Raw genomic sequence first — 14,448 nt, 5'->3', positions numbered from 1 at the left:
TTGTCAAGGGGTGTTGTGACGTTAACTTGAAAGGTGTTGACCTCAGCAACGTTTGTTCTTCCGTCGCCGTAAGAAACTTGTTGTGAGGTAATAACGACGTTCTAATGGATTAGTTTGTCACTTCAAAAGGATTTTGCTTGGTTACAGAAATCTGAGGTTAATGTAACTTTGAGTTCTCTTGCCAAAGATTAGGATGTGTCAAGAGTTTGCCTAATGGATTCAAGTGAGTGAGTGAATTTTGTACCTCACCATATTCTTCATCGTTTCTGTAGTAGCTTTTTTGTGTCTTCAAGTTTTTTTCAAATAGAACTCCTTAGCATTAAGGACCTCGTGCTGTTTTGGCTGATCAAGCATTATCGTGGAAATCTCAGAATGGATTGACACCCGCACCATTAAGCACAACCGTGTTTGATTCAAGACCATTTCATAAGGACAGGACCATAGATTTATCAACTACTGCAAGTATGATTAATTCTCTATTAATAGTCCAACCGTCACTATTCCAATATTTAACCTTTATCGATATATAGTCCTCATAAATCGAGATCAGGTCGGCCTACAATGTCACGATACTGTCTGTTTCCCGGCAAAAAGCTAGCTTGGCCTTATATGGCTGACAAACTATATCTAGACCGCCACGCCTTGACGCCGATCTAGAAAATAAACAACTTATTATGCAATTGATATGGAACTAGTAAATTAAAAATAAATGTACAGGAACCCCGAGGGCTTAAAAAGGAAATAAACTTTATTTCTGAAGTCTCTCAATGTTTCTTTTTGAATATCTCGTAACTTATGATCCTTTGACGAATTTTCACATAATATGACCAAATGCCATTCATATCATATTTTATCAAAAATGAAAACATCTTAAGTGATTTTTTGTCAACGAATTGAAATACTCCCTACACTATTTTAGGAATTCGGTTAAAAATACATACATTGTATTCACGTTAAACATATTTTATCAACTTTTTTAAGTCAGTCTAAAATGTTTTCGTCCATCTATCTATTGTTTTAATTTGTTACTCAATGACATGTAACGCCTTGACGGTACAATTGTCTGAGGCAATCCATCAATCAATGAATCGATTCAGATCAATCATACGTACTGCCGGAAATAGGACTGCTCTATTGTATTGTAATAAGTCCTGATGTGGCCTAATCATCGCCCAAAAGTGTATGCTATTAACACGTTTTGATTGTAGTATATATTGTAAAATATGAATCTTATTCTGTTCTTTTAAGTCTAAATATAAAGAAATAATTTTGTTTAAAGAGAAATAAATAATTTGTACGTATGTAAGGAATAAACTTAAAAACTACGAGACAAATATAAAAAATATTAAACCATTAGATTGCTACATGTTTCACTCTGGTGCGGGAAGTACCAAGTTCCCGGTATGAAAACAATAATGTACCAACACAACTTTTACTACACTATTCTTTCATAAGAATTTCATTAATACGTAGACGTATTCTTGTGACGTGTCGGGCGAAAATAAATATTTTCGCTTCGTAAATATTGAGCGAGTATATTGTCTCCGTCGCCATATTGGGACAAGACCTCGGCTGTGTTTGCTGCGTCATACGAAACGTATGAATTATGTTTTATGTGCATACTGCATGTACACAATATGTTATATACCTATACGTCATATATATTTACTAGAAATACTCTATTTAATTTCAGGATTATTTTTTTATTTCGTTTTTGCAAACATATTTAACATAAATTCTCATCTCATTAAAGTAAGCAAAGCGATTTTCCTTTTCACTCATATCAACATAGTGTGAATGGTCGAACGATAAGCATTAGTTACCTACCAAAATGTGAAATTAAAAGTGCAATATAGTTTTTCTTTTCTTCTAGTAAACATTATTTTTATTTCTGACGCAACATGACCGTCATGTTGAACGCATAACTTAGATTAGAATGCATCTGGTGACTGACCTTACTTATAAAATAATTACACTGAGTGACTAAACCACCATAATAAGCGTAGTCAATTAGTCACTCTATTATCTAATACACGTTAGTTATTATAATGTTGAAGCGCGAAAAGTAAATCATGTATTGTTTCTTAGTATTGTTTGAATTCCCACATCATACTAACATTCCCACATTAGTTAGACTTACATAGACTCATAATATACACTTTCCTTTTGGTTATTATTCAGCTAAAATCCATGGGTTTTGTTAATTATCTATTAGATTAAAGCTTGACTTGGAACAAATTATTAATATTGTATGGAGTTAAATTATCTGTTGTTTTATGGTATTGTTTGTTTCGCCTTTTCATAGCCTTTTCAAAAATACGCAGGGAGTGGTAAAAGATGATTATTTTGGGAGTTTTTAGTTTAGTACTTTCTAATATATTGTCTGGTTATTTCAACCCTTCTTTATAGTTTCTATACATTTATATTTTTGAAATTTCTTATAGTCCAAGTATTTATTGCTGAAAATTAAAGTTACGTGAGAAAAATATCGCATGATAACAGATGCGAAAAATTCCTCTTATTTTAACATAAACATATGGACGGAAACAATAAATCTAGACACGAATAAAAACTATAATGGTTCAATACTGAATGGCATCCCAATGATATCATCATCAGGTGAACGAACTTTAAGTTCAATACTTAGAAGACGCAATATTTTTGTGTTAGGACTTTCGTAATTATTAGTGATCTTTGTCCTGTGTTTATTCTATGCTTATGGTCTATTTGTTTTATGTATTTCTTCTTCCTTTTATTTTATTTTTGCACCTAGGAGTGGTTTGAGAATTTTAACTTTAAACTTTAGTTAGGTTCTTCAGATTTTCCTAAGTTATTAGTACCAAGAATCCAAGGAATTTAGAAACCTAATTGCACTGATGATGTATATAGATTAAACCTAAAATCAAACCAAAGGCCTGTGTACCGTGGTATAAAAGCGGATGTTGAGTATAACAGTGAAAAATAAATGACAATGAAAAAAGCTTCTTCTGATCGTACTTATATCCGTTGTATCCAAGATTTATTGAACAAAACATAACTGACATTTCAGAAGGTCAACTCCCTGTAGAACCCGTTACTTCACCTCAATTAATCACCGACCATAAACTTGTAATTTGATACATTTATTTAAATCGTAAGATTTATGCAAAAAACTGGAACTTTCTTGTTTCTCATACAGTAAATTTTTATAAGGTCAAAGCCCGAGCAGTGTTTTTGTTTATAATAATAAATACTTTCCGATCGGAATTACTAAGAAGTCAAAAAGCTACGTTTTGAAATATCCAATGAATTCAAAGAAACAATGAATAATTTCCCGATCAACGATAGGTGTAATTATGAGAATTTGTGTGAAATCCACCTTAAGGTAAAATCTCCAATTAACAGTATTTCAGAATGGTTTAATTTCCGGCTACCTACACTTTGAGTTATTGCATCATTCAGTGAAGTCATTTACCTAATTTTCTTATTGTGATAGCAAAAAAAATATATCCTATCTCATTTCCTACATCATCCAGTCTATTTGATCTCTCTTCATCTTTATTTTCTTTTTTAACTTCATCATAACATACCTACGCCTTTAAGAATAAAACAATTCCTTATACCTCTAAATATTACGACCACACTTCTCTAATCATCTCACGGCTGTCCACACCGTTCATTAAACATTGATCAGCCATCACTAAGATAATCACAGTTTTTCCACACGTCACGACTCCGCATTACTGATCAGTTAACTTGTCAGTATGTAGATTACCATCTACGGAGAGTTAAAGTTCAACGATAGCTGTTATTATGTTACGAAACTCATGTCAGAGGTTAATGCCATACAATACTAAAGGATATGGTTGGTGTTAGGAACTGTATTTTATGTTTATAATGGTAGGTGGTGTTATATCATGTGTAATTTAAAATGAATATGAGAAGCATACGTAAATCACAGTAAAGACTAAGGTACAATTCTGATTAAATAACAGAACAGTCTTTCTCTGTGTGAGAGGAATCGGATCGCTGCACTGCTGGACTTTGCCCCACAGTGAAAAAAACCCTAATGATGATAAATAGAACAGTAATTAAGATTGCCTATGTACTTCCCCTCTATCTAGGTAGTCAGATTAACAGTCGCTTCTTGTAAAACGCATACTTAACTGTATCCAATGAGACTAGTAGCAGACCAAAACATAGTTGGATAAAGGCTAGGTAGATGATGATATAAATACCCAACTTTTCCTCAATATTTCATGAGTGATTTACTATCACCAACTAAAACTTTAATACAATACGGAACCAACAATTCTATTACATAACAATCGTTCTACTACAATCAGTTTATAGTCATTTTCTCCATATAAAACATGACTCCCACACGTTATACCCATTAATAGCAATACTATATGGGTGTAATTGGACCATAAAAACAAGAGAAAGTGCATCCTACCTTTCAAGATATACCGTATCTCGTATTGAACGATATGGATTGTTTTAAATGTCAGTGAGATACGTAGAAAGTTAAACTTTAAACATCCTTTTGAAAATGTTGTTATGTAAAGTTTCATTTGCACTGTTAAGTGGATGTTTCTGCGAATCATCTGTCGATGAATTGTAAATGTAAATATTTTCGGATGTATCTTCCTTGTGAATATATCTGTAATTTCAAGGGGAGTTTTAGTTTTTCTCACTCTATCTCCTCTTTTCAAATTGTTTAGAAAGAGTAACGTAATAATGAAATAACGAGTAATGAATCTTAGTTTATTCTAAACTTACCGTTAGATATAACATGTAGTTAATTTACTAATTACAATATCTTACCAAACAAATATTATAAAAAAAGCTTTTGATTACCTATGCAATTTTAATGCTCTAATTTGCATGTTTCAGATACGTGAAGCATACATTATTCTGTTATAAAAATAATCATTACATATCTAAATAAACTAATCTCTCAATGTTTTGAAATCGTTATACATGCATAGATTAAGATAATCTACTAATATTTGTGGCAATATGCAACTTCATTGACTCACCGAACATTAGGTTAATGACCTGAATTCTTTCGGTATTTACAAATCAAATTAAATCATTTCCTGATTTCAGCATATTTATGGATGCTGATGATTCAATAAATAAATAAAATTAGGTTTATTGTGCATAATATTACGTATAGCGATTATAATTTTGGAATCTTTGTAAAAAACTGTTACATATCTTATGTTGGCAATCAAAGATATCGTAACTTCACACCTGTAATTTGAGAAGTTATGTACAGGAAATCTGTAATTTGAAATATAGAACCAAATCAATCCATGTAGCACAGACTACGAAATGGCGCTTAGGTGAAAGATACTTAGTTCTTCCTTATACATTAAGTAGGTTATACTATAAGATTTTATGCGTGGAAAATGAAATCTATATAGGTACGAGTATATAAAAGAAAGTCGTGTTAGTTACTCCACTTATAACTCGAGAACGGCTGAACCGATTTAGCTGAAAATTGGCAGGGAGGTAGTTTAGAGCCAAGAGAAGGACATAGGATAGTCACCATCCGGTGACGGGAAGCAGTTATCTCGGGACGCGGGTGAAACCGCGGGCGGAAAGCTAGTAACATATAAAGGGCTATATCTTACGACAGTAAAAACCAGTCAGCCAGCCAGTAAGACCAGTCTAACCAAGGGGTATCGGGTTGCCCGGGTTACTGGGTTGAGGAGGTCAGATAGGCAGTCGCTTCTTGTAAAACACTGGTACTCAGCTGAATCCGGTTAGACTGGAAGCCGACCCCAACGTGATTGGGAAAAGGCTCGGAGGATGATGATGGATCTTACGACAGTAAAAAAAAACACTGACCAAAATACATTCAAACACCAACACAAATCCGTCAATCACGTTGGAATGTATTCTCAACAAAAAGTACACCACACAAGTACGTGACCTATTTACAAAACGTGCACCCAATAACCACTCCTATTACTAAAGGAATAAAGCCTTTATCAGCCTGTATGGGTCTGGTCAAACGGTTAGAAAGCAGTTGTCCTTGGAAGTAAAAGTTATCCAGTGAAAGTGGTCGGCTTAACAATGTATATGTTTTATAATGCAACAAATTCCATTGTATGATATGGTTGTTTAAGGGGCGTTGGTCCGTATCCGTTTATGAAGATGTATAGATACATTCTTCTTCTGAGTTGATGGCAATCAACTTTGAGTATCAGATGGCCAGAATTTCGTCACTCAAACAGCATTGTCAGTGGTGGCCCATAGGGCTTCAATTGTGCAGGAATTGGGGCTCATTAAATAGCAGAGAAGATTCCGCAATGTTTGTGGTGAGATACTTGTAATATGATATAATATTCTTTATAGTGAAACCGAACAAGTATGTTTGTTGGTTTGCTTGAATTCCCAGAGATCAATGGACCGATGGGCAGGCCATATTGCTCGCAGAGCAGATGGCAGATGGGGCCGAAAAGTGACGTCCACCAACAAGGTGGACAGACGACCTTATAAAGGTCGCCGGAAGACGCTGGATGCAGGTCGCTTCCAACAGGTATCTGTGGAGATCAAAGGGGGAGGCCTATGTTCAGCAGTGGACGTCCTATGCCTGAGATGATGATGATGAATGGACCGATCTGAAAAATTCAGTGTTAGATGGCCCATTTGTAAGGAAGGCTATAATTGACTTTTTAGTTCCAACCGGACGCGGGTGAAACCACTAGCGGAACTCAGCGACTTTTTTAAAACGTATATTTCATATCTAACCTATCAAAATGATGTTCCCAATTAACTTCAATCACAACATAACAAAAAACTACAATCTACCAAAACAATAGTAACATAACATGCAATGTTTGAGGAAGAAACTCCATCCGGCGCGCGCGCAGCTAAACGTTCCGCGTATAAAAACTATCAGTTAATTAAACAAACGCTGTTATATCCAGCCCTTTGTTTAGACAACATTAGGAAACTTGAGTTTTTTTTGGATTTTTTTATTATTTTCCGCATATTTTTGATTGTGATAGGAATTTATTAGAATAGGTACTATGATATTAAAATTATACTTTTTGTAGCCAGTAATCTAAATATGTAGGTAGGTGTATTTTTTAAATCATTTTTCAAAAAAAAAATGATAAAAGAGAAGACTTAATTTTAAGAAACCATTTTGATTTTTGGACACGGAAATCAATTTTACCGAACCTATAATAAACTGCATATGTATATGTACGGAAAATAGCCCGTAAATAACTATAAGTGAACATCCAAACATCCTCGTACCAAAAGCCTTGGAACCTCATAAAAGAAACATGACTTCCTATAGAAGTTTCCCTAAAAGACATACAAAAAGAATAATAATTTATACCTTTCGTGAATGATATGTATAAGTAATGTGACCTAGAAATACTGTAAACACGATATAAGGAAGATACATGTTTGTCTTGTCGGCTTTTTGTACGAAACTGCTAGCCTTATTTGGGTGGTGTGATGTACGGTGTATGTGGGATTGTAGGAAGATGTTCATTTGTTTTGTTATTAAGTGGATAGTGGATTAAACCCATGGCCATATAAACCTATAATTGTATATGCTAAAAGCTTCAAGCTAAAAGTACTACTTTTACGTCCTTTAGGTAATGCATATGCAATACATAATTTTCTGTAAGAATAAAATGAGTTATGAATATACCTATTAGCCAATAGTAAAGGATGTAATAGAAATATTAGTTTTAATCAAATGTGCCAATATCCGTTTGTTTTACAATATGTTTAATGCATTAAATATTTAATTCATATACATAAATTCATTTTAAACTTAAATACATTGTGTTATTTTAGAATCATACATATAGGTAAGCACTTTGTAAATTTAATTGTGACCAGATTTAATCTACAGTATTACCTAATGAATATCATCGGTAATCAATTAATTATCTTATGTAATTTCATATTTATTTAGAAGCTGTATTTAAATATCATAAAAGCGATAGCTCACGCTTAATTATCAAGTTCCGTTTAAAAACCCCATAAATCACTGTCTATTACATAAGAATCAATTAATAAACTAATACCAATTAAGAATCAATTAATACTATATGAGAGAAGTGTTAATAAGCCAACCTACTTTCTCACAAACTATTAATTTAAGAGTTCCCGCAAACTTAAGACTAAACAGTCGGCCGACAATTGACCCGAAAGTTAGCAATTTTTTTAAAGAAAATTTTGATTCCATTCTAAGTTTTCAGTCGGTGTGATACCGGCTTCATACCTGATCTTTGTAATGTGCTTACTACTATTCATCTTCATACTGATTAATAAGACCAAACAAACTATCGGCCGACTAAAAGTTTGCTTTGTGCTGGTACTCTAAAAGCCCCATAAAACTCACATGAGCTTTCTTACCGACAAATTGCCCAACTGTTTACTTAAACTTTTACTGCGGAAGTTATTATGTAAGTTCCTATAAAACTTGTTAATTACTCTCGGTCCAATAATATTGTAATGTCCACATGATGTTTGTCGTAGATCAATTTATTGATAGACATGTATAATTGAAACTGATTTGAATTTCATTTGTGTGAAGTTGGTTTTAGATGACTTTTAATTTACAAGTTAATTATGCAATGATTTTCTATCAAAGTACTTAGGCTTAAACTCCTTTCTATAGAAGAAGGTAGATATAGCATTATATAAATTACTTCATTCCTACTTTCTGAAATGTAGGATCCCTAATCCTGATCCCACACTGAATAGAAAACTAGAAAACTTTTATCGTAACACTTAAGGCATCAAATGTTCTTATAAAAATGCTATTGCCACTTCTGCAGCCTACTTGACATTTATCACTGTCAAAAACCACTTATCTTCAGACCTATTTCTGCCAATTTATCGAACAAAAGAAAATAGCCCTCAAGCGTCATTTGTTTCTAACCATCTTCACCGCACCTTACATTGCTCAATGGTTCGTTTATCGGCACCATCATTACACCATGGGTTTTGGCGCCATGGTTATATAAGCAATGTAAAGCCACTCCTAGATATTATCTAGAATGATCCCATTGACCTATGTCGCGATAAATGCTTGAAAAATTGTTAAGACATGACTTCCAAAGGGCTTGATTTGTTTTCTGCTTAGTGTGATTAATTGGTTGCCTTTTCCAATCGTTTAAGCAATACAATAATGTACAAATCCTATTTAGGTATTTTATGTAACTACATACACTGCTCAAAATATAAACAAATCCCTAATAAATAACGCAATTTATTTAATGGTCACGAAGTCAAATAAATTAGATTTTAGTTCCCAAAAATCGTTCTTTATCCTCAAGTTTTTATGCATGCTCAAGCTTAAACTAATGATTTATTAAAACGAATGCCTTACGATATATAAATCGGACAGAATAATAACGCATGCAAAAAGTGAAGGAACAATGTCGAGGACAATGCTATGTTGTCTCAAATATCATCATTAATCAATGCCTTGAAGACCCACATAACTAGTGTGTGGCATCCGCCTTATGACATTAGTTAAATATATTCATTTGTTTATCTATGTTGTGTATGACATGAGATCAAACATTTATCTCATTTAGGAGTTCTTGGAATCACGTCCTGTGCAAGTTCTGTGCCTTTAGTCTCCGGAATGCCCGATTCTTATAGCCAGCCTTGCAGGATGGGGCATAAAATACTTAGCATACCTATATGTATATAGCACTTATGCAGAGCAAGATAATACAAACTTCTTGCTATTTTTTTAACAAGTTACATTAGATTTAGACCTTCATCAAGATAACTGAGTTACCCCTTAAAGACTGATAAGCTTAACTAATCTACATGAATACTCTATAGGTACATTTCGTTAGGTCTCATCCTCTCTATAATCCATAGTTTCATCACAATAAAGGATCGTCATAGGTCAGCACAGTGTACACCGATTGTATCGATACGAGCTAATCGATTAGGCACACTGCGTGCATCGATTCGCCGCGCCTAGTGCACGTCACTATAATGTTGGATCCATGGAGAACAAAATGACTAGCGGAGATATCATAACGCAATCTCCTGAGAAAGTAGAAGGACAAGAAACGTTGCTGACTCCGCCTTTACACGCCAGCTATGAAACCCGCTCATTATTTTATACATAAAATCTCCAATCAATCAAGAACAATTTTCGACAGATTGGTTTTGATTTGACAAGGAATCCGAAGGTCTCGTTAGTTGTAGTAACTGATCACGCCTACCTTACGTTGCTTGACCTACAAGAAGGCATCTTCCTTATGGCATCTCCGCTATCTTTCTTTCCTCCGTGTGCAAGTTACTATATTGTTGGATTGTAGTACAAGTTTCCTTTATTATTTTTAAATTCGAATATGTTATGCGTTGAATCGATTTGCGTGTCAGTTGGAATTTTACTGTGCGCGTTATTATTTTTATTTATTAACCATTATTTAAATGAAGGAATGAGTAAATGATAGGCATGAAAAGCATTCTTTTATAGCAATTGATAATCGATTAGTCCGAAGAATTTGTAAATTTTCTCCCACGCGTATTTTTAATCACAAAAAGAAAGCCAGCACTTTAAATTTCGACACCTTCTAAATTAAAAATAATGAATCGATATTCGCTTTACATTCGATTCGACCTCAACTCGTAATCGATATAATTAATTGTATTGTAGCCACACTATTATTTCAGGATAGCAAAGGCGATCAATTAATATGGAACTCGTTCAATTAATCAAACATAACTGACCAATTTGTCTCATTTATCTTGTCTGTAACAAAGGGGAACCATGAAATCAATTCTGATATTAAATGTATCGAGGACTATTATAATTTTATAACCTTAGGCCGTACGTGCTTAAAATATTGACAGGCTTGTTATTTTTCATCTCCTTATTATGCAGACTAAAGATTAATAAAATAATATTAGTTTATTGAAAACGATATCAATGTAGAATTGATAAAACGAGAATGTTATACTGTCGCATTGTGTGCAAGACTTGCTCAAGAAACACATCCGTTCTCAGCAGTTAAAACAACTGTAAGAATGTTTGGTTGGCTTTAATTAAATAAATGAACAAAGATACCGTTACAAAATATCTCTATTTGCAGTCACTATCTACTAATATTATTTTAAAACACAGCATTCTCAAGCCACTTAAATCTATCAATTTTGAAATTCTATCACTTAAAATATCTTTCAAAGGACTACAGGCCAAACTGGGTCATCAGAACAAAAAAAGGCAAATTAATAATAACATAATAATTCTGCCACACCTCTATAATTTTATATTGAGGCAATAATCGGCAGTATTTCGTTCACTCCAATTATTTCTTTATCTTAAAAATTAATGTAACAATACAGTAATTTTGACAATTCCAATAATTGTATCTTAGATCTACCAATAGTTGTCAGTTGATTGGTACTATCTAACTAGCTTCACATTATCTAGAATTGTACAGTTCAATTGCTATCAAAACTGTTGTAATATTGAGCAATAGCACTAATAACGAAAAATAATACAATAGTTATTGGTAGGTACTCTCATTATGTTACACTTGCTACAATAGGTACCATGTCCGCTACAATACCTAGTTCCTTAGCTTGTAAAACAATTTATATGTTGATGTGCCCTTTGAAAGCTGAACGAGACAAAGAAGGCGTTGATGTCACCCTAGTTACAAGAACGAAATAAGATAAACATTCATTTGTTTTAAAACTCATAAAACTTGCAATTGCAAAACTGAATGACGGAACACTAAAATTCTTCGAAGAAACCAAACCAAGGTAGTCATGAGATATGAAGTCATGGATCTATAAATAGAATTTTCTCATAAAGATCTTCTACCTTAAAGAACTTTCAAATAGCTACTGATCACGTCCAATTTCATGGTAGTAGATTTACGATAAAGATTAAGTATTATATCATGGGCAGTCATTACGAAGCTTACAATCCATCATCATTATTTCAACCATGGGAACTGACTTTCCCATGGGTTTGCCGTGTTATTATAAATCAGATAACGCTTTTTTAAGCAATTTATTTTCTATCAGTTTTTGTTTTCTTTAATGATGCTTTGTGCTTCTGTACACTTCCTTATTATGATTTCTTTCTACTCAGATTCAGATGTGTTGTGTTATAACATCGTACAAATGATAACACTTGTAGTTTCATGTTTTCAGATATAATCAGCATGCGAATGCAATCGAGGTGCACTTTTGTTTATTGCTCTCTGCTTGCCCATTTCAAATTCCTATCCGTACGACTAAAATTCATTTCTGAGCCTAAGACCTCCGACCCGTTGCCTTATCTTAGATTACTGCATTCATCTCCCTCAAACCATACAATTTCTGACAGTTAATTTAATTTCAAATACTGCATCAACTTGCCCTCATACCTTTTCAGATATTTGCAATACAAGGAAGAAACCCATAACACTAAAGTGTAGAAACCCAATTATTGCTTGGATAAGGTCAGTTATTCAGTACGAAGTAACTTCGGTACTAGCGAATATTTTGAAACAGGCAATTTCAAGCTATCATGAAGATACAGTTAAAGTCAATGATAGCATAACTGTTGCCACAGAACACATAGCTACAGAAGAACCACTACATTATACCGATGCTAATGTAGATAGACACAAAAAGGTATGTGACAATGCGGAAATGGAACAGACAGAACTACTTATGGCTTTAAGTGTTTACCAATACTGTAATTTCGTTTAGGCCCAGCAATTTGAGATTTCTATTCGTACCAAATCAATTTGATCCAGATTTTCAATATGTGACATAACGTACAGAATTTTTGTAACATGAGGTATAACAACCGTTAGCCATTTTCGAGTTTAGAAAGCCTCTTCGAGTCTTTTGCATCAACATCCATTGCCAACACCAATTCAGTTGTCAAGAGTAGCAATTTAGCCAACCTTTGTCATGATCTTTTATTGTTATATTCTTATATCAAAGAAACGATATTAAACATTATGATAATATCAACAATGAGCTTACTGTTTCGTTTTATAGTCTGACATAACTGTGTTCTACCGAAATGCTATTACGTGATCGAGTTTGCAATTTGATATGATCGCGTGCTACTGCTGTAGTTAGGTATACGTAAACTTTCATCATATTTGATTCCATACTACTATTAGACTAAACATAAGACAGGTATATTAATGTTGGGAGCACTTGTTGCTTCACTTTGATGGAGTGCCTTAGTTACAGCATTTGATGAAAGGTGAAAGGTAGGCAATGATCTTCTAATAAGATCTTATCAGATTTAGAGTAACATGATTAATTAGCTAGTTTACTGGCACGGGGGTAATAAATGTTATTTTATGTCGTGAAGAATTTGAATACTTTGAGCTGGAAATCTCTTCAATTCATAAATATAATTCAGCGAAACAGATAGCAACGAGAATCTAGTAAGACTAAAAACGAAGAATCAACACAAAGTGACTTCAATTGCAAAGGTTTAGTACCTTATTATAAAACTTCCTATCTCAGCCCTACAAAGAGTAATGGCAAACGTGACGACGATACGCGACGAGCTAAAAGGTTTTCTATATGATTTATTGAACGACAATATTGAGTGCACCACTCAAAACTGGATCTATAGGAAGAACACTTTCACTCCTGCTTGTACTTGGAGGAATGTGATTACAGTGTTATACAACTCTGTATTGACCTATGACAGCAGATTTGAAAGCCCTAAGGAACCTAAGGGCTTTTGTAGGTAAGTATAGGTTTGATTTTATTGGTTACATCACTCCGTATGAATACAGTTGTAGATATCCATACAGGCTTTGCTCAACAGGTGATTTCAATAACCAAATATGACAGATAGATAAGGATAAAGTTTTGATAGTCATGCCAAGAAATAGCTTGGGAAAGGAATATAGAATTTGTGTGATAAAAAAACGTTTGGCTTACGCAACTAGAAGGACAAAGATATTATACACCCATTTACTTTTATCATGCAAAAGTAAAAGGTGTTGCTGTATAAATACCTATAACAATAATTATTATTTAGGAATGCATTCGAATCCGGTCTATTAACACAAACGTGATGCAATTGAGTACACAAGACATGAGCTCCGTATAGAAACTGCTGACGTATTTCCCCGCATGTTTGAATTCAGTTCGAATTTCCAGCTGTTACAACTGCGGCCCCTTACACTTAGAACACCAAGTAATATTGAGAAAGAGAAATTCATTCAAAATATAAAGCATAATTCAGTTTAGATCCTACAGATATTGGTAGAGAAGTAACAAATGTAAAACTGTAACGGCAACGCTAATAACATTGATAAATCATATGTTCACGACTACATAGTTTATTGTGATAACAATTATTATGGAGAGCCTACTTACTTGTACTACCTTGAGCCTCTGAACCTTAAAAGGATCAAAGACGTGACGGCTATCCCATGTATACTTACAAAATCATTTGCCATACACCTTGCGTAAGCG

General features: G+C 33.7%; 1 protein-coding gene across 1 annotated transcript in view; it reads right to left on the bottom strand.

Moving 5' to 3' along the window:
- LOC110370444 (cyclin-dependent kinase 12) overlaps positions 1-14,448 on the bottom strand; it is a 117,491-nt gene that overhangs the window by 57,222 nt on the left and 45,821 nt on the right. The gene's annotated exons all lie outside the window — the stretch shown is intronic.

This window comes from Helicoverpa armigera, chromosome 4 (genome assembly GCF_030705265.1).
Source record: "Helicoverpa armigera isolate CAAS_96S chromosome 4, ASM3070526v1, whole genome shotgun sequence".
Taxonomy (NCBI): domain Eukaryota; kingdom Metazoa; phylum Arthropoda; class Insecta; order Lepidoptera; family Noctuidae; genus Helicoverpa; species Helicoverpa armigera.
Note: the sequence above shows the minus strand (reverse complement) of the source record. Positions and strands in the feature narration are given on the sequence as shown.